Consider the following 24,017-nt stretch of genomic DNA (forward strand, 5'->3'; position numbering starts at 1 on the left):
CCTTCAAATAAGCAAACAGAATAGAGGCTTTGCCTTACCCAATTTTAGATTATATTACTGGGCAGTTAATATCCAAAATATTATGTTCTGGATATATTACATTAACCATGAGAATTGCTGTATGGGTTTCTTTAGAAGTTAAATCTGTTATGAAATTTTCCAATATTTCTTTACTTGGATCCTCGCTTCCTCTATCTTTAAATAAACTAACTGACAATGCGGTGGTCAAACATACTTTGAGGATTTGGTTACAGTTTAGAAAACATTTTGGTTTATTGAGATTCTCCCTCGAGTCCCATCTATTCTAAAGAATGGAATAGATTGGGTATTAAATGATTTCAGGATTTGTTTTCTGCAACTTTCAATGAAATTTAACCTTTCCAATATTTACTTTTTTCAATACATACAGATTAGAGATTTTTAATGAATATAATAGATACAATTTTTAATCTGAAACCCAACAACGACGGTTCAATATCTCACATTTACGGTCTGCTGTTGGGACTGAAAAAGGCCTCTTTAGATAATACTAAATGAGACTAGGAAAAGGATTTACAGATTTTCATATCTGAAAGAGCTGGAAGATTATTTTAAAATTGATCACTTCTTCATCATTATGTGCTCGTCATTCTTTATTACAATTCAAAGTGGTACATAGAGTTCATATGCCTAAAGACAAGCTCTCTCGTTTCTACGCAGGTATTTCCCCCTACTGTGATAGATGTACTAATGCAGTGGCCACACTGATTCATATGTTTTGGACAAGTCTGTGCCTTGAAAAGTTTTGGAAAGATGTATTATAAACCTTTTCTGTATGTTTCAATGTTAATTTTAAGCCCAATCACTTGACTGCCATGTTTGGAATTGTTCAGGATAGAATTACAAAACTGAAGCCATCTAATTTGCGAGTATTGGCCTTTATGGCTCTCATGGCCAGGAGGGCGATTTTACTCAAGTGGAAGGAGGCTGCTCTGCTCACCCATGTTCAATGGCTATCTGAAGTTATGTTGTGCCTTGATCTAGAGAAGATTCGTTGTTCAATTTCTTTCTTTCTTCATCAATGTTTTTATTAGTTAAATAAAAGAGTACATATATATATATATATATATAAAAATCAAGAGGAGAATTATCACAAATATCTATATTAATCATTCAGATAAAAGGAAAAACATACATTATCAAGATCGTACATGGTATTAATCGGATAGTATATACTAAAGAAAAAGATAATTGATTCTCCTCTCATCCATAAAAAGAAAAAACAAAAACTTTTATAATTGAAATTTACACAAAAAACCCCAAAACACACAAAAAAAGAAAGAACTGGGCAGCTCAAACTGAGAGTGAAAGCAAGAAAAAAGAGGAAAAACTTTCTGATCAAGTTCAAAACTTTAAAATGGTAAAAGGTAAGTGAGAACATATGAAATTATTGAATAAAAGGTTACCAAGTTTCCTCAAATTTAGAGGATGTATCACATGTCCAACTTCTTATTTTCTCTAAACTTAAACAGGACATAATGGAGGCAAGCCAATAAATAACAGTAGGTGGATTAGAATCCTTCCATTTAAACAAAATGGCTCTCCTAGCCAATAAAATTGTAAAATCTATCATCCATTGAGCAGAAACAGGAATATCTCCTACTTCTGAAGGAATGATCCCAAAAATTGCTGTAAATAAATTCGGTTGTAGATCCAAATTCAAAACTTTTGATAAAGTTTTAAAGACTTCTTCCCAAAAATTATCTAAATTAATACCAGATCAGAACATGTGTTAAAGTAGCCACCTCAATATTACATCTATTGCAAATAGGATTGATATTAGAGAAATTATGGGCTAATTTGTCCTTTGACATATGTGCCCGATGCACTACCTTGTACTGAATCAAGGAATGACGGGCTCAAATAGAAGAAGTATTTACCAAATAAAAAATTTTACCCCACTGATTATCTAAAAGTGACTTTTGAAACTCCAATTCTCATGCAGCTTTAATTTTATCATTAGATAACATACGCAAATTCATTAACAATTTATACATTATAGCTATCACACCTTTTCAAAATGGTTTGACCTGAAAAAGAGTATCAATAATATTAGGTGAATAAGCCGAGGGAAAATCTGGAAGAAAACTGCGTAGAAAATTCCTAATTTGTAAATATCTAAAAAAGTGTACATTAGATAGGTCATATTTATTCACTAACTGAGTGAAAGACATTAGACAATTACCCATGAACAAATCTAAAAAAGTTACTATTCCTTTGGTTTTCCAAATTGAAAAGGTCTGATCGAAAATTGAAGGTTTAAAAAAAATAATTAAGGTAGATTTTACTAGAAAGAACAAAATTATTAAAGTCAAAGGATCTATGAAATTGAAACCAAATTCTTAAAGTTTATTTAATAATATGATTATTATTCCAATTGAATGATCCCAAAAATTGCCATAAGTAAATTCAGTTGTAGATCCAAATTCAAAACTTGAATTTGTCACCTTGGATTTCTTGTCATAGAAACATAGAAAATAGGTGCAGGAGTAGGCCATTCAGCCCTTCGAGCCTGCACCGCCATTCAGTATGATCATGGCTGATCATCCAACTCAGAACCCTGTACCTGCTTTCTCTCCATACCCTCTGATCCCTTTAGCCACAAGGGCCATATCTAACTTCCTCTTAAATATAGCCAATGAACTGTCCTCAACTGTTTCCTGTGGCAGAGAAGTCCACAGATTCACCACTCTATGTGTGAAGAAGTTTTTCCTCATCTCAGTCCTAAAAGGCTTCCCCTTTATCCTTAAACTGTGACCCCTCGTTCTGGACTTCACCAGCATCAGAAACAATCTTCCTGCATCTAGCCTGTCCAATCCCTTTAGAATTTTATATGTTTCAATAAGATCCCCCCTCAATCTTCTAAATTCTAGTGAGTATAAGCCTAGTCAAACCATTCTTTCTTCATATGAAAGTCCTGCCATCCCAGGAATCAATATGTTGAACCTTCTTTGTACTCCCTCTATGGCAAGAATGTCTTTCCTCAGATTAGGGGACCAAACTGCACACAATACTCTAGGTGTGGTCTCACCAAGGCCTTGTACAACTGCAGTAGAACCTCCCTGCTCCTGTACTCAAATTCTTTTGCTGTGAATGCCAACATACCATTTGCCTTTTTCAGCACCTGCTGTACCTGCATGTCCACCTTCAATGACTGGTGTACAATGACACCCAGGTCTCGTTGCACCCCCCCCCCCCTTTTCCTAATCGGCCACCATTCAGATAATAATCTGTTTTCCTGTTCTTGCAACCCAAGTGGTTAACCTCACATTTATCCATATTAAATTGCATCTGCCATGAATTTGCCCACTCACCTAACCTATCCAAGTCACCCTGCTTCCTCTTAGCATCCTCCTCACAGCTAACACCACCGCTCAGCTTCATGTCATCCGCAAACTTGGAGATGCTGCATTTAATTCCCTTTATTTTATTAATATATATTGCAAACAACTGGGGTCCCAGCACTGAGCCTTGCAGTACCCCACTAGTCACTGCCTGCCATTCTGAAAAGGTCCCATTTACTCCCAGTCTTTGCTTCCTGTCTGCCAACCAATACTCTATCCACATCAATGCCATACCCACAATACCATGTGCTTTAAGTTTGCACACTAATCTCCTGTGTGGGACCTTGTCAAAAGCCTTTTGCAAATCTAAATATACCACATCCACTGGCTCTCCCCTATCTACTCTACTAGCTACATCTTCAAAAAATTCTATAAGATTCGTCAGACAAGATTTTCCTTTCACAAATCCATGCTGACTTAGTCCAATGATTTCACCTCTTTCCAAATGTGCTGTTTTCACAGCTTTGATAACTGACTCTAGCATTTTCCCCACCACCGATGTCAGACTCACCGGTCTATAATTCCCTGGTTTTTCTCTCCCTCCTTTTTTAAAAAGTGGGATTACATAGCCACCCTCCAATCCTCAAGAACTAATCCAGAATCTAAGGAGTTTTGAAAAATTATCACTAATGCATCCACTATTTCTTGGGCTGCTTCCTTAAGCACTCTGGGATGCAGACCATCTGGTCCTGGGGATTTATCTGTCTTTAATCCCTTCAATTTACCTAACACCACTTCCCTACTAACATGTATTTCCCTCAGTTCCTCCATCTCACTGGACTCTCGGTCCTCTACTATTTCTGAAAGATTATTTATGTCCTCCTTCGTGAAGACAGAATCAAAGTAGTTATTCAATTGGTCTGCCATGTCTTTATTCCCTATGATCAATTCACCTGTTTCTGACTGTAAGGGACCTACATTTGTCTTGACCAATCTTTTTCTTTTCAGATATCTATAAAAGCTTTTACAGTCAGTTTTTATGTTCCCTGCCAGCTTTCTCTCATAATCTTTTTTCCCTTTCCTAATTAAGCCCTTTGTCCTCCTCTGGTGGTCTCTGAATTTCTCCCAGTCCTCAGGTGTGCCACTTTTTTTTTTGCTAATTTATATGTTTCTTCTTTGGACTAGATACAATCCCTAATTTCCCTCGTCAGCCATGAGTGCACTACCTTCCCTGGTTTATTCTTTTGCCAAACTGGGATAAACAACTGTTGTGGTTCATCCATGCGATCTTTAAATGCTTGCCATTGCATATCCACCGTCAATCCTTTAAGTATCATTTGCCAGTCTATCTTAGCTAATTCACATCTCATACCTTCAAAGTTACCCTTCTTTAAGTTCAGAACCCTTGTTTCTGAATTAACTATGTCACTCTCCATCCTAATGAAGAATTCCACCATATTATGGTTACTCTTACCCAAGGGGCCTCGCACGACAAGATTGCTAACTAACCCTTCGTCATTGCTCAATACCCAATCTAGAATGGCCTGCTCCCTAGTTGGTTCCTCAACATGTTGGTTCGGAAAACCATCCCCCATACATTCCAAGAAATTCTCTTCCTCAGCACCCTTACCAATTTGGTTCACCCAATCTTTATCTAGATTGAAGTCACCCATTATAACTACTGTTTCTGTATTGCACGCATTTCTAATTTTCTGTTTAATGCCATCCCCAACCTCACTACTACTGTTAGGTGGCCTGTTCACAACTCCCACCAGCGTTTTCTGCCCCTTGGTATTATGCAGCTCTACCCATATCGATTCCACATCCTTCAGGCTAATGTCCTTCCTTTCTATTGCGTTAATCTCCTCTCTAACCAGCAATGCTACCCCACCTCCTTTTCTTTCCTGTCTATCCCTCCTGAATATTGAATATTCCTAGATATTGAGCTCCCATCCTTGGTCACCCAAGAGCCATGTCTCTGTGATCCCAACTATATCATATTCATTAATAACCATCTGCACATTCAATTCATCCACCTTGTTATGAATGCTCCTCGCATTGACACACAAAGCCTTCAGGCTTGTTTTTACAACACTCTTAGCCCTTATACAATTATGTTGAAAACTGGCCCTTTTTGCTTCTTGCCCTGGATTTGCCTGTCTGCCACTTTTACTTTTCACCTTACTATTTTTTTGCTTCTACCCTCATTTTACACCCCTCTGTCTCTCTGCACTTGTTCCCATCCCCCTGCCACATTAGTTTAAACCTTCCTGAACAGCAGTAGCAAATGCTCCCCCTAGGACATTGGTTCCAGTCCAGCCCAGTTGCAGACCGTCCTGTTTATACCGGTCCCACCTCCCCGAGAGCTGGTTCCAATGGCCCAGAAATTTGAATCCCTCCCCCTTGCACCATTTTTCAAGCCACGTATTCATCTGAAATATCCTCCTATTTCTACTCTGACTAGCACATGGCACTGGCAGTAATCCAGAGATTATTACCTTTGTGGTCCTACTTTTTAGTTTATCTCCTAACTCCCTAAATTCACCTTGTAGGACCTCATCCCATTTTTTACCTATATCGTTGGTACCTATGTACACCATGACCACTGGCTGTTCACCCTCCCACTCCAGGATGTCATGCAGCCGCTCAGAGACATCCTTGACCCTCGCACCAGGGAGGCAACATACCATCCTGGAGTCTCGTTTGCGGCCGCGGAAACACCTACCTATTCCCCTTATAATCGAATCCCCTATCACTATAGCTCTTCCACTCCTTTTCCTTCCATCCTGTGCTGCACAGCTGCCCATGGTGCAATGAACTCTGCTGCTGCTGCCTTCCCCTGATGAGACATCTCCCCCAAAAGTGTCCAAAACAGTATATCTGTTTAGGAGGGAGATGACCCCAGGGGACTCCTGCACTACCTGCCTACTGCTACGCTGTCCAGTGGCCACACTTTCCCTTTCTGCCTGTGTAGCCTTTACCTGCTGTGTGGCCAACTCATTGAACATGCTATTCATGACTTTCTCAGCATCGCTCAACTCCAGTATGAATCCAATCGCAGCTCCAGACGCTCAATGTGGTCTGCCAGAAGCTGCAGCTGGACACACTTCCTGCACACATAGTTGTCAGGGACACTGGAATTATCCCTGATTTCCCACATGCTGCAGGATGAACAAACCACGGGGCCGATCTCAGCTGCCATGAACAACCCAATACTTGCCTCAACTTTGGAAACTTTCTCCTTTGAAAGGAACTTACCCGGCTTTACCTCACTTGGAGTGAAGCTCGTACTCAGCCTCTGCTCGCTGAAGCCTCTGGAGACAAAGCCTTCCTACTCTGTCCCCCTCTACTCCATCGCCTGCTACAATGTCGCCTGCTTTGTCTACTGTTCTCTTTAAATACTCCCACTGCCTCACGGTCCGACTTACACGCGCTTACACAGTGGTACCCCCGTTAAACTACCGAAGAAAATGACCTACTTCCACAAACTGTTCTCTTTAAATACTCCCGCTGCCTCACGGTCCGACTTACACACGCTTGCGCAGTCGTGCCCCCGTTAAACTGGTGCAGAAGCTTGTGTGGTCCTGAGATCCCAAGAGCAATGCCATCTGGAGCTATGCTCCTGGTAGGGTCACCCATGGAGGCCAGGTCCCAGACAAAAAACAATCCAAACAAAAGCTCGAAGGTGGAACAGGCGGATGAAGTTTCTTCAAACTTAACGGCTGTGAAGGTGGATGAAGGCTGCAACAAATCCATCAGCTCCAATTGTCGTGGTTTCCATGCCATTGGGATCAGTTGGTTGATCTGTGAAGTATCGTGTGCTTCTTGGAGTGAAACATCAAGTACACGTTAAACAAATACATGCACCGACATCTTCACTCTGTGATAGATCAGTGGAATGAAGACCATCATCCTCGACCTTGGGGGATAGCCACAACGACAACGAATAGGATTAAGGTCTCGACTACCAATCTTAGAAAGCAAAAAAGGAAAAAGAACTCCCAGTAAACAGGCCAAAGAATACCCCTTCAGAGTTTTTCCTCCAAACCCACCCATAAGGGATAGTCACATATATTTGAAAAATGAATCCAAAAGAGACATAACGAATGTTAATTGCCCAGTAGTACAATCTGAAGTTTGGCAAAGCCATACTACCATACTTCTTTAATTTCTGCAATAAAGGTTAACTCAATCTAGGATTTTGATTATTCCAAACAAAAGATAAAATTTTAGAATCCATTCTGTCAAAAAACAGTTTCGCAACAAAAAGAGGGGATTGCTTGGAATACATATAAAAACTTCGATAACATTATCATTTTAATAGCATTAATACGGCCAATTAATGATAATGTCACAGGAGACCATTTTCCCCACCAGTGAGAGGTCATGTGATGGCTTATTTCAACAGGTATAAAATGAGGAAGACTTGCTGTGATGCAGGAGTTCCTGTTGGGACGTCATTGAAGTTACTACGTTATACTATGTATTCATCTCATGACGCAGTTTTCTTTTAAAGTGGAGTTTTACTTTCTATCTTAAGTCTCAAAGGTTATCACCGGCAGTTTCACCACAATGCTGCCAGTATTAGTCCAGTTGGAGAGTGAAGAATTTATTGAAGTATGGAAAACCCAAAGGATTGAGAAACGTTGGTGTTGTCGATGGGTAATACAGGATCGACTTTATTGAATCCTCGTTCAGAAGGTAGTAACCTGCATTTGAGATAGCCCCTAGCATTGTGAAAGCAGAAAGAGCTGGACGCAGCGTTTTCCCAAGAAAAACTTCAGTTCCTTTAAATTGTTTTTATTTCCTTTGTCACAAGTCCTTCAGGCAAGGTACATTTCGGCTAGGATCAGCAGCAACGTCACGTCGTCGAGGAATTCATTACATCAGGAAAGTTTCTCCTAATTGACTGTGTAAATCATTTGGACTTTTACATTTACCACTTTTAAGAACAGTGTTCGCAATTATCACTTTAAGAACTGTTCGAGTTGCCATATAGCAGGTAACTTCCGGTTAAGTTAGTAGTTTGCTTTCTTTTGATTTGTCATTAAGCTGAGTTTACATAAATGTTTCTTGGTTTATAAAAAAAACCTGTCTCAATTCTATATTCATTGTTGCCACTTCATAAGAATACCTAGAACTTTACTGGAGAACTGAATAGCAATAGCAAGAGGTTCTAAAGCCAGGTTGAATAATAACGGACTAAGAGGACAACCCTGCCAAATACCTCAATACAACCTAAAATAAGAGGAATTTTGAATATTAGTTACAACTGCCATGATAGTGGCTTGATAAGTCAGCTTAATCCAAGAAATAAAACCTGGACCAAAATTAAACCTTTCTAAAACCTGAAATAAATAGGGCCATTCTACCCTATCAAAGGCTTTCTCCATATCAAGAGTAACAACACATTCACATTCTTTAGATGGAAAGGAGTGAACGATGTTCAATAATCTCCGAATATTAAAATATGAATATCTATTCTTAACAGATCCAATTTGATCCCTAAACTCTGAAACCAATTAGCCAAAATCTTAGAAAGTATTTTAGAATCTGCATTTAATGAGGAAATTGGTCTGTAAGAAGTACATTCAAATCAGTCTTTTCCTTTTTTGGGTATTAATGAAATTGATGTCTCAAAAGGTTTTTGGGTCAGCTCAGGAAAATATCAGGTTATAAAATTAATGTAAAGAAAACTCAGGTTATGTCCTGAAATTATACAGCATCCAAAAAATTGCAGGATACATATGATCTTAAGTAGGGAAGCTAAATCATTAAAATATTTAGAAATAACCCTACCAAAGTTCTCACAGGCAAATTATCAGCCATTAGCTTCAGAGATAAAAAGCAGATATACATAGATGGAATCTTATCCCCTTTTTAAGTTTAAATTCAAGGATAAATATCATAAAAATGAATATTCTCCCTCGGCTACTTTACTTTTTATGGAATTTACCTTTGGAGGTAGACGATAATCAATTTAGGGAATGGGACAAATGGATTTCCCGCTTTATCTGGCAAGGAAGGAAACCTAGAATCTGATTTAACACCTTACAGTTAGGAAAGGAAGGAGGAAGTATGGCACTTCCTTGCTTCACAGATAAACCCTCTGTTATAGTGGTGTAATGGGGAATACAAGGCTAGATGGAAGGAAGTAGAATTTGGATCGTTTGACAGCTTTCCTCTACAGGCTTCAATTGCAGACAAAGGATTGAAGGCACAATTGGAAAAGATTAAAAACAGCTGGATAAATCTCACATTAAAAGTATGGGAGAAGTTGATTAATTCGTGTGGAATTTACAACATGTTAAAACTTTTTAGATGGTGTGCTTATGATACCAAATTCTTTCCCAGCTGAGGATATAAAAGGTTTGAACTATGGATAAAGAAAGGTCTTACAACCTACCTGTCATTCACACATAAAAGTGCATTACAAGGTTTTCAATCCTTGCAGGACAAACACTGCCGAGAACACAATGATTTTGTTTGGTACAACACTACATTTAACCAGAGTTGTAGATGTACTGACTTATCAACAGCAGAATTAGAAATTGTCAAGATACAGCTCAATACCAAGTAAATCAATTTCTTGATTATAGAAAGCCCTCTCTCATGCCAAAAGTGAAAACACATTGTAAATTAAAGTGAAGTGGGAGAAAGAAGCAGGGTTGATACTTTCAGAGGAGGTTTGGGGGGACATATGCAACTTTCAGTTGTCTTCAACTAACTCTTTGGTTGGTAGAGAACATCGCTGGAAAAATACTATAAGATACTTCAAGACACCATACCAGGAAAAAAAAGACACAAACGTGGTGTGTTGGAGAAGATGTGGCTTCAAGGAGGCAATTCATTTCCATATTTTCTGGAATTGCCCTAAATTAAGTTTTTATTGGAAAGGTATTCACAGAACATTAGTTAAGGTATTTAAGATACAGATGCCTCTGGACTTTGTGGCTCTCTATTTGGGGCATGTATTGTTTTAGGAACAGAAGAACAGTTTTCATCTTCCCTACAGAATTTTTGCACAAAGATAATATCAATTGAAATGTTTTCAATTTATTAAAGATCTTTCTACACTAAATAGGTTGATTCAAGCCATTCAGGTTCCAGGAATTTATATTAATTTCCTAAACTAAACTAATAGTTTAGAAACCTAAACTAATAGCCCCACCCTTCTCCCCCCAAAGCCAGAAAAAAAAACATTCAATAGGCGGACAGCACACTAAACACCCTAATCCCTTCGTCTCTGAAAGGCAGATTCTTTTTTTTAAAAAAAGTTAAATGCTGACACCACTGACTAAAGACACAACATCAGATACGTAGAGAAAAAAAATTGAGAAATTCCAAAATATAATATTATGGCTAACAGAGATTAAATCATCGTTAACAGCAGCCATCTTATATTTGTTTAATAAAAATTAATCATATTGTCAAAAAAATCTAATTAAATAATATATGACTAATATTAAACTCTTCAGATCCTAGAAGAAAGCAGAAGAAAAAAAATAAAACCACCAAACGATATCTGGACCAACAAAAACGTAAATTGAACTTTCACCGATTCAGCTGCAGACGACTCTCAGCTGAAGAATGAATTCAATATTATGTCAGTGGCCATCTTAAATTCATTTAATAAAAATTAATCATTTATTCAGAAAAGTTAAGTTCAAGCAAATAATATGTTACGACTTATGTTGAGTTCATACAAAGCTTAAAGAAAGAAAAAATACAGGAATCAAAGTGATGGCTATACAGACATGGAACATAGATTAAAGTTTCAACAATTCAACTGCATATGATTATCAGCCAAGGATTAAATGTTGGAGTTGCTTGCAAAACAGTCTTAAACTCGTTGAGAAACTCCTCAGGAAAATAAAGATGTTTTGGATGAGCGGTAGGCGGAAAAATTATCATCCGGGTGGGATAGCACAGAGAGGGATGACAGTTTTTCTTATACAGTTCTGCCATCGCTTCCCGATATTTAATTCTTTCTGCATAACTTCTGGGGCAAAATCTTCAACTATACGGAACTCCACACCGTTGTAATTTAACCTCCCCAGCTTCCTGGCATCTCAAAGAATTGCTTCTTTAGGAGCAAAATAGTGCAGACACAGAATCACCGCACGTGGATTCATCTCAACCGATGGCTTGATGCCGGGGATTCGGTGAGCTCTGTCTATTAATGGAGAGGTTTCGAGTGCCTCACAAAAAGGTGAGTATAACATGCTCATTAAAAACTTTAAATGCTCACCGGTTTCCATATACCCGCAGTGCTTCTGTTCACGAAAATAATCACAATCACAATTGAAAATAAAGCGATTGGAAAGAGGTGAAACGCCACAGGTCATCGGAAAAGTATTAGGCTACAGTCGGTCAATGATCGGAACAATTTTAATGGAGTATGTGAAAGGCCTGCCCAGATGAAAGCTACAGTTATTACTAAGCAACACAGTAGTTTAATTATTGAAATACCTGCATTTCTTAAGTGTCTTATATGCACAGAAAGGTAAAATGTATACTACATACAAAGACAAACGTTTGACTAACTGATGCAAAATAGTACCGGATGTACCTGTTCTGACTTCAAATCCGATTTAAAGACAGACTCAGGAATGGAACTCGTTCATAACACGGGGACTGCCCATACTTTTAAATCATCTCTAGATTACTTATAGCACTTGCGTTGTGTTAGGTACTATGTAAATATTTATACTGTATTGTTTAGGGAATAATATCAAGTGCTGGAGGGAGCACCGCCAGGTTTTCCCAATCCGCGGTTCGTTGAATCCGCGCATGTGGAACCCGCGGATAAGGAAGGCCAACTGTATATGTAAATTCATCCTTCAGTTTCTGCTTTCCAGATCGACCGTTTTCTGTTTAGTTCTTGATAATTCCGACAAAACCTCAGCAATTTCTTTTTCCATGGTAGAGAACTTTAATTCCTGCTCTTTTATCACTTGATGTATTGTCTCCTGTTGTCTTCCGATTTTATTAGTATCCATTTAAGCATTTGATATTGAGATTCCAGATTCCTCAAAGATTCCTGGACGGCAGAAACAGTTTTTTCAAGCTTTTCATTAGCAACCGCCAGTTTATTAATTTTAGAATCCACCATTCCAATTTTGGTATTAGTATCCTGCATCAGTAAGAACATTCTTTCAGGAGTATAAGATTCTTCTACCTCCCTTGTAAATTCATTTTGTTCAGTTTCAGAAACAATTTTGCCATGTCTTAATTCCTTTCCAGTTGGGTTCCAGCCATCGTAATTAAATCATAAATCCTTCACTAAAATAACGAATCTTCAAAGATTAAATAAAAGTAGCAGTGTAAGTTAGATTGGAAAAAGACAGAGAAGAGCCAACAAGCATCATACTCTGTGAGCTGCACAGAAGAGACACCCATTATTAGATTTCTGATTCTAAACATGATTTTTTTAATGTTATGGGAACCCGTTGAGTTATTTTCATAATCTTTGAATTGTTATTAAAGTATGGATCTCAGCCATTATTATTATTATACTATATGGTATGTTTTTTTCCCTCTTTTTTTCCACTAACCAGCTCATTTTGGTAGTGGGGGTAGACTTTTTAATAAAATACAATTATTCTAATATTTCATATTTCAATCTTTTTTTCTACACAATTGATTTGGAATATGGGATACTGTGATCACATTACTGTGATAAAATGTTCATACTGTATTCCTATGAATTTTGTATTTATAAGTGGAGCAGCTATTGTGGGAGTGGGCCAGTGTTCGAGTGGGGGCTATAGCAAGAACAGGCAGAGGCTCCAAGTTGCTAGTATTTCTTTTCTCCCTTTGTCTAATAGTATATAATTAATGCATTAAGAGTAGATCTAGGGTTAATGGTATGTTCTTTGTGTGACACGTGGTGACTCTGAGAGACTGCCAGTCTCCCTGATACTACACATAAAGTGCATCAGGCTGCAGCTCCTTAGAGATTGTGCCAAAGATGAACTTTGGCTCACACAGGAGAATGAGGTGATAGATAGGAGCTACAGGGAGGTCGTCACCCCACAAATTGCAGGAGGCAGGTAGCTGGGTGACTGTTAGGAGAGTGAAAGGGAATAGACAGCCAGTGCAGAGTGTACCTGTGGCCATTACCTGCAAAAATAAGTACACTGCTTTGGGTAAGTACAAGTGTCTCTTGTTTTACTGAATGTTCGCTTTACGACACCTCACTGTTACGAAAGACCTGCATTAGTTACCTGTTTTCGCTAACAGAAGGTGTTTTGACTGTTACGAGGAAAGGCAGCACGCGCCGAGCAGCGAAGCTCCTCCCCCGGAACTGCATTCTAGCCGGCATTGTGTAAACACGTGCCTGTGTGCATCTGTGCTTTATGTCGATTTATTTTGTGCACCCGTTAGCAAGATGAGTTCCAAGGTACCGGAAAAGCCTAAAAGAGCTCGTAAGGGTGTTGACACTCAGCGTAAAACTAGACATAATTAATCATTTCGATCGTGGTGAACAAAGGAAGGACATAGTGAATTTGGCTAAGGAGGCTGGTTTTGTAGAAGTTAATGAAGATGATGTTGAAGAGGCTTTGGCATTCCATGACCAAGAACTGGCAGATGTTGAGCTGATACATTTGCAAGAGGAAAGGATAACAATCAAAACCGAACGCAGTAGCGAACGGCCTGAAAGTGAAGTCATTCAGGAACTGAACGTAAAGCAATTGTATGAGATTTTCACTGCAATTGACAATGCTTCAATGATTGCAGAAAAGTACGACTTTAATTTTGAAAGGGTGCGTATGTTTAGGGCATATTTGCAGGATGTTTTGAGTGCTTACAAAGAACTGTATGATAGAAAAATGTGCGAGGCTAAGCAGTCAAGCATACTGTCGTTTTTCAAGCCTTCCACATCAGCCACAGCAGACGACAAACCTCGACCTTCGACATCAAGGCATGCAGACATAGAAGAAGGTGACCTGCCTGCCCTGATGGAAACAGATGATGGTGAGATGACATCCCAGTCTCCTCTACCTCCCACCACCCCAACCTCTGATGACTCAGCCTAACACACCAGTGTGCTCGCTATCTTCCCAATATCAGTAAGTGAAACTACAGTGTACATACATTATTTCTACTTTATATAGGCTGTGTGTTTTTGTGTGTTACTTGGTATGGTTTGGCGGCTTCATAGCTTAAAGGTTACTGGAGAGATTGCTTCTGCCGAGACCACTTGCACCGAGTGTTTCTGTCGAGAGGTTTTCACTATGGTGGATTGTGCTGCAATGATTGCAGAAAAATGTTTCTACTTTTTATAGGCTGTGTATTTATCATATCATTTCTGCTTTTACTATATGTTACTGTTAATTTAGGTTTTATGTGTTATTTGGTATGATTTGGTAGGTTATTTTTTGGGTCTGCAAATGCAAACAAATTTTTCCCCTATAAATAAACGGTAATTTTTTCTTCACTTTACGACATTCCGGCTTATGAACCGTTTCATAGGTACATTCGACCTTCGGATAGTGGGGGAAACCTGTATACTGCTTTGGATTACTTTATGGGGGGGGGGGGGGGGGGCGGGGTCAACCTACCGGGGAAGCTGCAATAATCGGGCCTCCGGTACTGGGTCTGACTCTGTGGCTCACAAGGGAAGGGGGTGGAGAAGGCATGCTGTAGTGATAAGGGATTCTATAGTTAGAGGAGAGGCAGGAGATTCTGTGAATGTGAAAGAGACACCTAGATGCCAGGGTCAGGGATGTCTCAGATTGGGTCCAAAGCATTCTAAAGGGCAAGGGTGAACCACTGGAAGTTGTAGTATATATTGGTAGCTCAGACATCGGAAGGAAAAGGGATGAGGTCCTGAAGAGAAAATATAATTAGGTAGAAATGGTGAAAACAAGACCTCGAGGGTAGTAATCTCTGGCTTGCTGCCTGTGCTACATTCCAGTGAGGGCATGATTAAGATGAGTTGGCTGAGGAACTGGTGCAGGGGACATGGTTTCAGATTTCTGGATCATTGGGATCTCTTCTGGGGAAAGTATGGCTTGTACAGAAAGGACATGTTACACCTGAACTCAAGGGGCACTAACATTCTTATGGGCAGGTTTGCTAGAGCTGTTGGGGAGGGTGGAAACTAATTTGACAGGGGATGGGAACTGGAGTGACAAGGCTGAGGATGAAGCAACTGCTCGACAGGTAGATGCAGTGTGCAGTGAGACTGAGGAAGAACAGGCAGATGATAAGGCAAAATTGCCATCAGTGGGAGGAGTTGAAGTATAACACGGGGTAAAATTGAAAAGGATGATGAATACAGCATATATTTGAATGCACATAGTACACAGAATAAGGTAGATGATCTTGTAAAGCAGTCAGAAATTGGCATTGTGGGCATCACTAAGTAATGGCTGAAAGAAGATTAAAGTTGGGAAGTTAACATCAAAAGGATACACCTTATAATCACAAGGACAGAAGGTAGTCAGAGAGAGAGGCGCGGTGTTATGGCCCGGTCTGGAGCCCGCATTCCGGGTCTTGATCTGGTCCGCAGACTCCGGGTCTTGTAGCCATCCCTCCTTTCACCCCTGAGCCAATAGTCACACCTGTGGATCATCGTGGCTTGTTGGGGCTCAAGGAGGCGCACCTGATGCCCATTGGTCGGCGGTGTATATAGGGGGCTCTGGGACTGAGTCTAGATGGTGATGGTGGGGTCTCCTTACAGGTAGCCACAAAAAGAAAGCCAATTGAACCATTTTTTTAAAAAAACGCCCATCAAACACCCAAAGGGCAGTTAAAAAAAAAAACAAATTTGTGCAAACAAAAGCAAATAACATTAAGAACTGAAGTTCAAGGAAGTGAGTCCAGGGCCACGAAGCCAGTCATCATGCAGACAATTCAGGAGCCTTTCTGGTGCAGGCCTTGGCCTCAGTTGAGCACAGGGACAAGTAAACCTCACGGAGCAGCGAGCTCTACCTCGGCCCATCCTTCGCCTTCAGTCTCAACACTGACCTTTTCAATCTAGCCCGGTGTTTAAATGAGCTGAACAGCAGGTTGATCCTTACTCTCAGACCTGGGCCTTGCCACTTCAATATGCTCTCAGGTCCAGAACCTGCTGCCTCAGTTTGGTTCATACCCAATCTTCCCAATTCAGCCCAGTGCTTAAAACAGTCAAACTTCAGCTTATTCCTCACACAAGCCGAACCCCACTTCCTCAACACCACCTCACGCCAGCTCTACTGCTTTGAGTCACCTCCAAGTCCACTCCTGCAGCCAAACATTGGCTCATTCCCCATTCTCGGGCCCAGGCTCTGCCACCATGGTTTGGCCCATATACGCCACAGTACAACCATCCTGCGACTTTGAGACTTCAGTTTACGCTGCAGAAGTGCCAGGTCGCACAGGTGGTTCAAAAGCTCATCTCCAAAAGGGAAGACACAGGCTATTGATTGCAGTGATCGTTTTCAAGAAAAAGGGTGATTAATGAAGTATTTAATAGTTGTGCTTGCTGTCAGCAAGTCTGTGCTGCTGAAGCTCAACATCTTAAATTTGGACTTGGATTGGGAGAACGGGCAGACGTGGCAGAAAGAATAGTGTCGAGAAGTGTAGGGTTATGCACTTTGGTAGAAAGCACAAAGTTGTAGACCATTTCTAAACGGAGAAAATAAAATCCAGAGGAGCAATGGAGTCCTTGGAACAAGATTCCCTAAAGGTTAACTTGCAGCTTCAGTCAGTGGTGAGGAAGGCAAATGCAATGTTGACATTCATTCCAAGAGGACTAAAATACAAGAGCAAGGATGAAATGCTGAGGCTTTAAGGCATTGGTCTGACCGCACTTGGAGCATTATGAGCAGTGTTGGGCCCTTTATCCAAAAAAAGGACGTGCTGGCATTGGAGAGGGTCCAGAGGTAGTTCAGGAGAGTGATTCTGCAATGAAAGGGTTAACATATGAGGACTGTTTCATGGCTCTGGGCCTGTACTTGCTGGAGTTTAGAAGAACAAGGGGGACCTAATTAAACCTTATTGAATATTGAAAGGGCTAGATAGAGTGGGCGCAGAGAGCATGTTTTCTATACGGGGGAGTCTCAGACCAGAAGACAGCCTCAGAATAGAGGGACGTCCATTAGAACAAAAACAAGGAGGAATTTCTTTAGCCAAAGAATGGTTAATTTGTAGAATTCTTTGTCGGACCGCCGTGGAGGCCAACTCATTGTTAAACTGGAGGTTAATAGGTTCTTCATTAGGAATAATAATGAGTCTTGATGGAATAGCAGAGCAGACACAATGGGCTGAACAGTCTAATTCTGCTGCTATGCCTTCATGCCAGTAACATTATACTGCCTTATATCAACGTGCTCCTTGCATTTCATGTCAAACCGTCAATCTTCAGGCCACGCATCTCGGACTTTTGTTAATATTATTTTGTGATGCATGTCATGGATTGTAACTACAAGAGCTGCATGTGACTATATGTACCATGTTTTGCACCTTGGTCCTACAGGAACTTTGTTTCATTTAGTTGTCATACATGCATAGGGTTGAGTGACAATAAATATGAACTTCAGTATTAAAGTTTTGTATTAAAATGATCAGTTTGCATAGAAGTATCTCACAGTATCAATTGGAAACAAACACTAGAATATCAATAGCTTCAAACTGAGAATCTCAATACAATGCCCAGCACAAAAAGTGAACCACTCGTTTACAGACTTACCACAGGAACTTTCATCACTTCCATCACTACAATCTTCATCACCATCACATTTCCACATCGCGGAGATGCAACGGCCATTTCTGCACTGAAATGCCCCTGACTTACAGGATACTTTCGAGCCTTGTAAGAAAGAAGGTACACACTATAATTAAACATCTAATTCAACGAAAACAATTGCTGGCCTTAGCATTATTTTTTGTACCGCAGGCCACTTGATCACTTTATTGTTGCTCATTTTAATGCACTTAAATTCTTCATAACTAGGCATTATTCATAAACGTGCATTCGCTGATAAAAGCTCATTTGCATTATCTATATAACAAATGCAAGTAGAGAAAGGAAATTAATTCTTATTAATTGGTAATTAATCTCAAACTGGCTCTGGAACATGCTGACAGCTCCTAACCACCCCTGAAATTGGGGTCCACTTGCAGCAAGCACCATGAAGTAATCAGATGGCAGCTTTGCCAGTCAGTTCCATAATATACCATGGGGACAGAAACACTGACCTCATCCCTCTTGTGTTAGCATCAGTGGAGTCCCTCATTTGGAGGCAACTTCATATCCATTAGAAGTTATAATGAATTAAAACAAATTTGTTTTGAATTGAAATATTTACATCCTTCCCTTACACAAGGAGCAGAAATCTTTACGTTTCAGCTCCGTCTAAATGTGCAATCTATAGTAATTTGTAATAAATAGTATGTACAACAGGACAGTCAATATAGCATACAAATACAGTTGTATCAGCTACACCTATCAAATGAAGATGTTTGGAAATAATGGAAAAAGCGAGGCATCAGGTTAATGGGGCAGGGACCATGCTGCTATCACGAGCAGTTTGGTCATTGATTGCCCACTACACCACCCCAAATATGCCAGAGCAAGGCCAACAAGGCACTGTAGCCCGGTTCCCAAAGAGAAGCACTATACACATCCTGTAAGAAGTTAACATGACATGGGTTGGGTCCAGCTTGACCAGGCCAGACGGCCAATAGATTTGGTCACTTTAAGGCAATAGAAGGAAAATAAACTGGTAGACGGGCATCTGGAAATTGTGGCAAATGAAATTCAAAATGGAGATTGGCAAAGTTATTAGCTACCGACTGTCTGGAGCTGCAAACAAAAAAGATGAAAACCAGAACTGAGACGTAGCACAATAAATATCTTAAGTCAGGGATAGAAACTCAGGTTATGTTGAAGCAAACTGTTGCTGTTAAAAACTTTAAAAGCCAGCTCGTTCTGGTACAGCCTAGGAAAGCCAAATTCGATAGTTTTACTTAAAATAGTTTAAATAACTGTACTGTGTTTCAAAGGATTGGGTCCATTGGAATACTGAAAGATGGTTAAAGCCAGAGAAGAGGGAGAGTTAAAGCAGTTATCCTTGCAGACTGAGGTGTTCTCAGAAACAGCACTACTTTGGTTTCAGACCTGTTCCAAACCCCCTGCCAGTGGGGTTTCTATTGATACTACAGGTTTAGTACCCCCCCCTTATCCAAAATTACACAATCTGAAAACCTCTGGAATCTGAAATTTTTGAGCGCTGGTCATGGAAAATACCACACGGCACTGGGAAGGTTCACCACCAATGCGCAGATCTCATCAGACAGCTCTGAGAAGCGTCTTCACGTGTAATGAACACAAGTTAATGAAATCATTTTCAGCAAAACTGCACAAGATGAAAAAATTAGATCTTGATCGTGTATTGAAAGTATGGATTTAACAATGGGGTGAAAATATGCCACGTAACAGTATGCTGATCATGAAACGAGCAAGTTTATCACAATGAACTGAAAATTGAAAGTAATTATGAACATTCAGCAGGCTAGATGCAGAAATTCAAAAGACATAACATTACATTTTTAAAGATTTTACAAGATTTTTAAAGCTAAAGCAGCACTGATCATGAAGATACAGAAATTCATTGACCTTGGCAAACTCATCATCACTGATTAAAATTGAACACCAGAAAATGTCTGCAGTTATCTTGACTATACTTCTTCCCACTGTCTCCTGTCCAACACACAATTCTCTTCAACTTCCACCATTGGGATCCTACCACCAAACATCTTTATCTCCTCCCTCTCTCCACTGTCCAGAGATTGCTCCCTCTGTGATTCCCTTGTCCATTCCTCCCTCCCCACTAATCTGCCTCCCGGGACTTATCCCTGCAAGTAGCTAGAAGTGCCACATCTGCCCATTCACCTCCTCCCTCACCTGCATTCAGGACAACAAGCAGTCCTTCCACGTGAGGCAACACTTCACCTGCAAATCTGCTGAGATCATCTATTGTGCCCAGTGCTCAATGTGACCTCCTATACATTGGTGAGACCTGTCGTAAATTGGGGCACTGCTTTGTCGAGCACCTCTGCTCCATCTGTGCTTCACCTATCATTCTACACGTTACTGTACAGCTAGGCAAAGCTCAGACACCACCTATAAATTTGCTGTTCACACCACCCCTGCTGGCAGAATCTCAAATGTCAGGGAGGGGATGTACAGGGGTGAAATGGAGCAGCTGATTGAGTTCCAGTCTAATTGCATCACAATGTCCCCATATTGTCTATTCCTACGGCAAAGGTCAGGGAGTTGTGGTCACCGTCTCTGATATAGTCACCCAGAGAGATCTGACACCTGACCAGGTTCACTGTCTTGTGCCAGGCCATTCTGGGTCTGGATAGCAAATTTCTACAGGAGCACAGTAGACAGCGTTCTGACTGGTTGTATGGAGGCTTCAACGCACAGCATCGAAAGAGGCTGCAGAGTCGCAGACTCAGCCACCTCTGTTGTGATCACACGCCTCCCTACCAAAGAGGAAATCTTCAAAAGGTGCTGCCTCAAGAAGGCAGCATCCACCCTTAAGGAGCCTCACACCTCAAGAAATGCTCTCTTCTCATTGCTACCATCAGCAAGGTACAGCAGCCTGAAGACCCACACTCAACATTTTAACAGCTAACACACCACCATCACATTTCTAAACAGTCCATGAACACCATCTCCCCATTTCTGTTCTGCACTGATTTTAAATGGTAACTCACTGTATTTTTGTCTTCACTGTTGTCACAGAACAACAAATTTTACAGTGTCAGTGACAATAAACCTGATTCTCACTTACAAACGTGGCCATCCCCACTCTACCCCTCACCCTGCTATTTTGAAGGACTTGTATTTGTTTCTCCAACACTTGCATATTTTCCTTGTCATCTACCCCACTCAGCAGTGTTTTGGGGAGGGGGCTAGCACCTTCACTTTGCTGCCAGCTTAATTCCCATTGCAACATTCCTGGGACTGTTCAATCCTCAGTTTCTGGTCTACACCTTCAGCTCTTCATGAAGTCCCATATGAAGGACTGAAGGAACTGCCCTAAAGCAGCAAGGATTGACCTTTAACTCCTTCCAAAATCTGGGAATGGGAAACATTTCTGGCAAGCTAAACAGCTGCCCACTTGTGAAGTGCATGGAGAATCATTGCCTGCAAAATGATTATTCATTTGATGCACAAGGGAAAGCCTCCATTTGTCTTTATCAATTCTTTAGCCATTGCCCTTAGGTTGCCGGCATCCTAATGTTTCAAGTGTCATTATAATCCTCAGCAACTTCAAATAATCAGCCTTTCTTTATACCGACAATCACGTGGGAATATAGTTAATTGAGCAAGTGAACTTTTATTTACCTGCTAAGTAGAGGTCTGAGTTAAGTACTCGTTATTTGCAACCGGCACTGAAACAGTCAAAGGCAATGAAGATGGCCTAATTTACCTACAGCAATTGTATTCCGCAACAAAGAATTGCCCAGGGAGCGGGTTGTGTCTGAGGGTCTGTTTGTACAGAGTGCAAAAATATTAAATTGAAGGTCATTAATGATATTTGGCAATGCTTCAATTAAAATCCCTGGAGGAAGTGTGGCACCGCGAGTTACCATTGGACGGTTAGTACAATTCGCTGACCAATCGCTTTCCGAGGTGGGTCTGCGGTTCAAGGCATCAAATAACAGAAGCAGGAATCGAGTCCAACACGGTAACCTTCACGGTGCAGCGGTTTGCTACACCACAAGTGGGACACTTGACTAGAATGGCATGTTCCGCCCCCCAGCCTGTACTGACCCATATTTCACAAATATTCACTCCAGCCAGGAAATCTAAGGCTTCAACCCTTTCATTTCAAGAGACAGTCGCGACGCGTTTGAAGCAAGGTCAAAAGTGAGGCAAGCCTCAAGTTCAGGGCAAATACTTAAAAGTTTAACGCTCCAATTGAGCGTTGTTATCAAAACGCAAACCATGCACAAAGCAAAACGAGACCCCACGTGTTTACATTACTTTAACTACACTCAGAAGTTGCTGAAAAGGCAGGTGGAGGGGCAAACCAGTGAAGAGGTTTCATTTACTCCCTTGCACCTTACTGCGAAGAAAGACCTGAATGTGATCAATGGCACACACCCACATCAAGTCCACTGTAGCAACTTCAACATGTGCACTGGTTCATTCACGTCTTGTACCTGCGACTAATTAGGAACCCAATCTATTCATTGGAGATCGCAACGCTGGCGAGGGCTTGCATCACACCACTCAGGTTAGGGAGCAGGCAAACCTCACGGATTTGCCTTTCAGACTTGCTAAGTTTCCCAAATAACCAGGACAGACAATTCCAAGTTAAAAGAGGTGGTATAAACGTCAGCAGGTGGGAACCATTACAATAACGTGTACGGTACTAAGAAATACATTAAAATTCTGGCATCTTAATCTAGGATTGAAATCAGCCATTTTTTTTAGAATGTTTTATAAATGTATTTAAAATTGACATTTAATATGGTCTCGCGGTTGCCCATTTCAGTCCAACAGTTATCAGTATCTTAATCATTCTAAAAGCTTTCCCGCACGATTATACGCAGCTTTTTTTTTCAAAAAACAAGCGATTGTCAGTCAAAAGTAAACGAACGCAAGAAATGTGTACAAGCCCTCGAGACTGTTACAACAAAGACCATTTCAGATGTGCAGTCCGTCACGACCACAAATCACTCAACATTACGGCTTCAAAAGGGAACATGAAAACAGCACGAACCGTTCAGATCCACTCGTTCATGCCAATTTCTAAAGACTATTCTTTCCTTCTCCTGTGGAGACGATACTGCCACCTGCGTCAGATGACGGAGGTTTGCGTTGGGGAGCACTTCGGGTCCAGTGATGACAATGCCATTAGTTTCAATATAATTATGGAGAAGGATAGGTCTGGACCCAGGGTTAAGATTTTTGATTGGAGAAAGGCTAACTTTGAGGAGATGCGAAAGGATTTAGAAGGAGTGGATTGGGACAATTTGTTTTATGGAAAGTATGTAATAGAGAAATGGAGGTCATTTAAATGTGAAATTTTGAGGGTACAGGATCTTTATGTTCCTCTCAGGTTGAAAGGAAAGATTAAAAGTTTGAGAGAACCATGGTATTCGAGGGATATTGGAAACTTGGTTCGGAAAAAGAGAGGTATCTACAATAAATATAGGCAATAAATGAGGTGCTCGAGGAATACAAAGAATGTAAAAAGAATCTTAAGAAAGAAATTAGAAAAGCTAAAAGATGATATGAGGTTGCTTTTGCAAGTAAGGTGAAACTAAATCCAAAGGGTTTCTACAGTTACATTAATAGCAACAGGGTGGTGAGGGATAAAATTGGTCCCTTAGAGAATCAAAGTGGACAATGCAGTCACTTACCATTTACTTGTCTGCACCGAAAGGAACACGCTGCCAACAGCAGCAAAACCACACGAACAGGAATCATCTCACCGCCTTCCGCCGGCCGAAAGCTAGCCTTCGCTCTCTAATGGTCTAGTGGGGGGGGGGGAATATTAGGTGTATGTGTGTGTGTGTGTGTGTGGGGGGGGAGTTTTTTTTAATCCCTCGCTCTATCGACAAACAGAAGATAGACGGCCACGCCAGAATGACGCAGGGACGTGCTCTTATATCAACTTTAAATGCATTCCCTCTGCTCTCTGGAACAACTGGTTGGTCGGTGTGTGTCTCCTAACC

The 24,017-nt window shown here is 40.6% G+C and overlaps 1 pseudogene; it reads right to left on the reverse strand.

The window, feature by feature from the left end:
* LOC132394161 (very low-density lipoprotein receptor-like) overlaps positions 1-23,807 on the reverse strand; it is a 125,477-nt pseudogene extending 101,670 nt beyond the window's left edge.
* Between the last annotated feature and the right edge of the window lie 210 nt (positions 23,808-24,017).

Source organism: Hypanus sabinus, chromosome 5 (assembly GCF_030144855.1).
Source record: "Hypanus sabinus isolate sHypSab1 chromosome 5, sHypSab1.hap1, whole genome shotgun sequence".
Taxonomy (NCBI): Eukaryota; Metazoa; Chordata; class Chondrichthyes; order Myliobatiformes; family Dasyatidae; genus Hypanus; species Hypanus sabinus.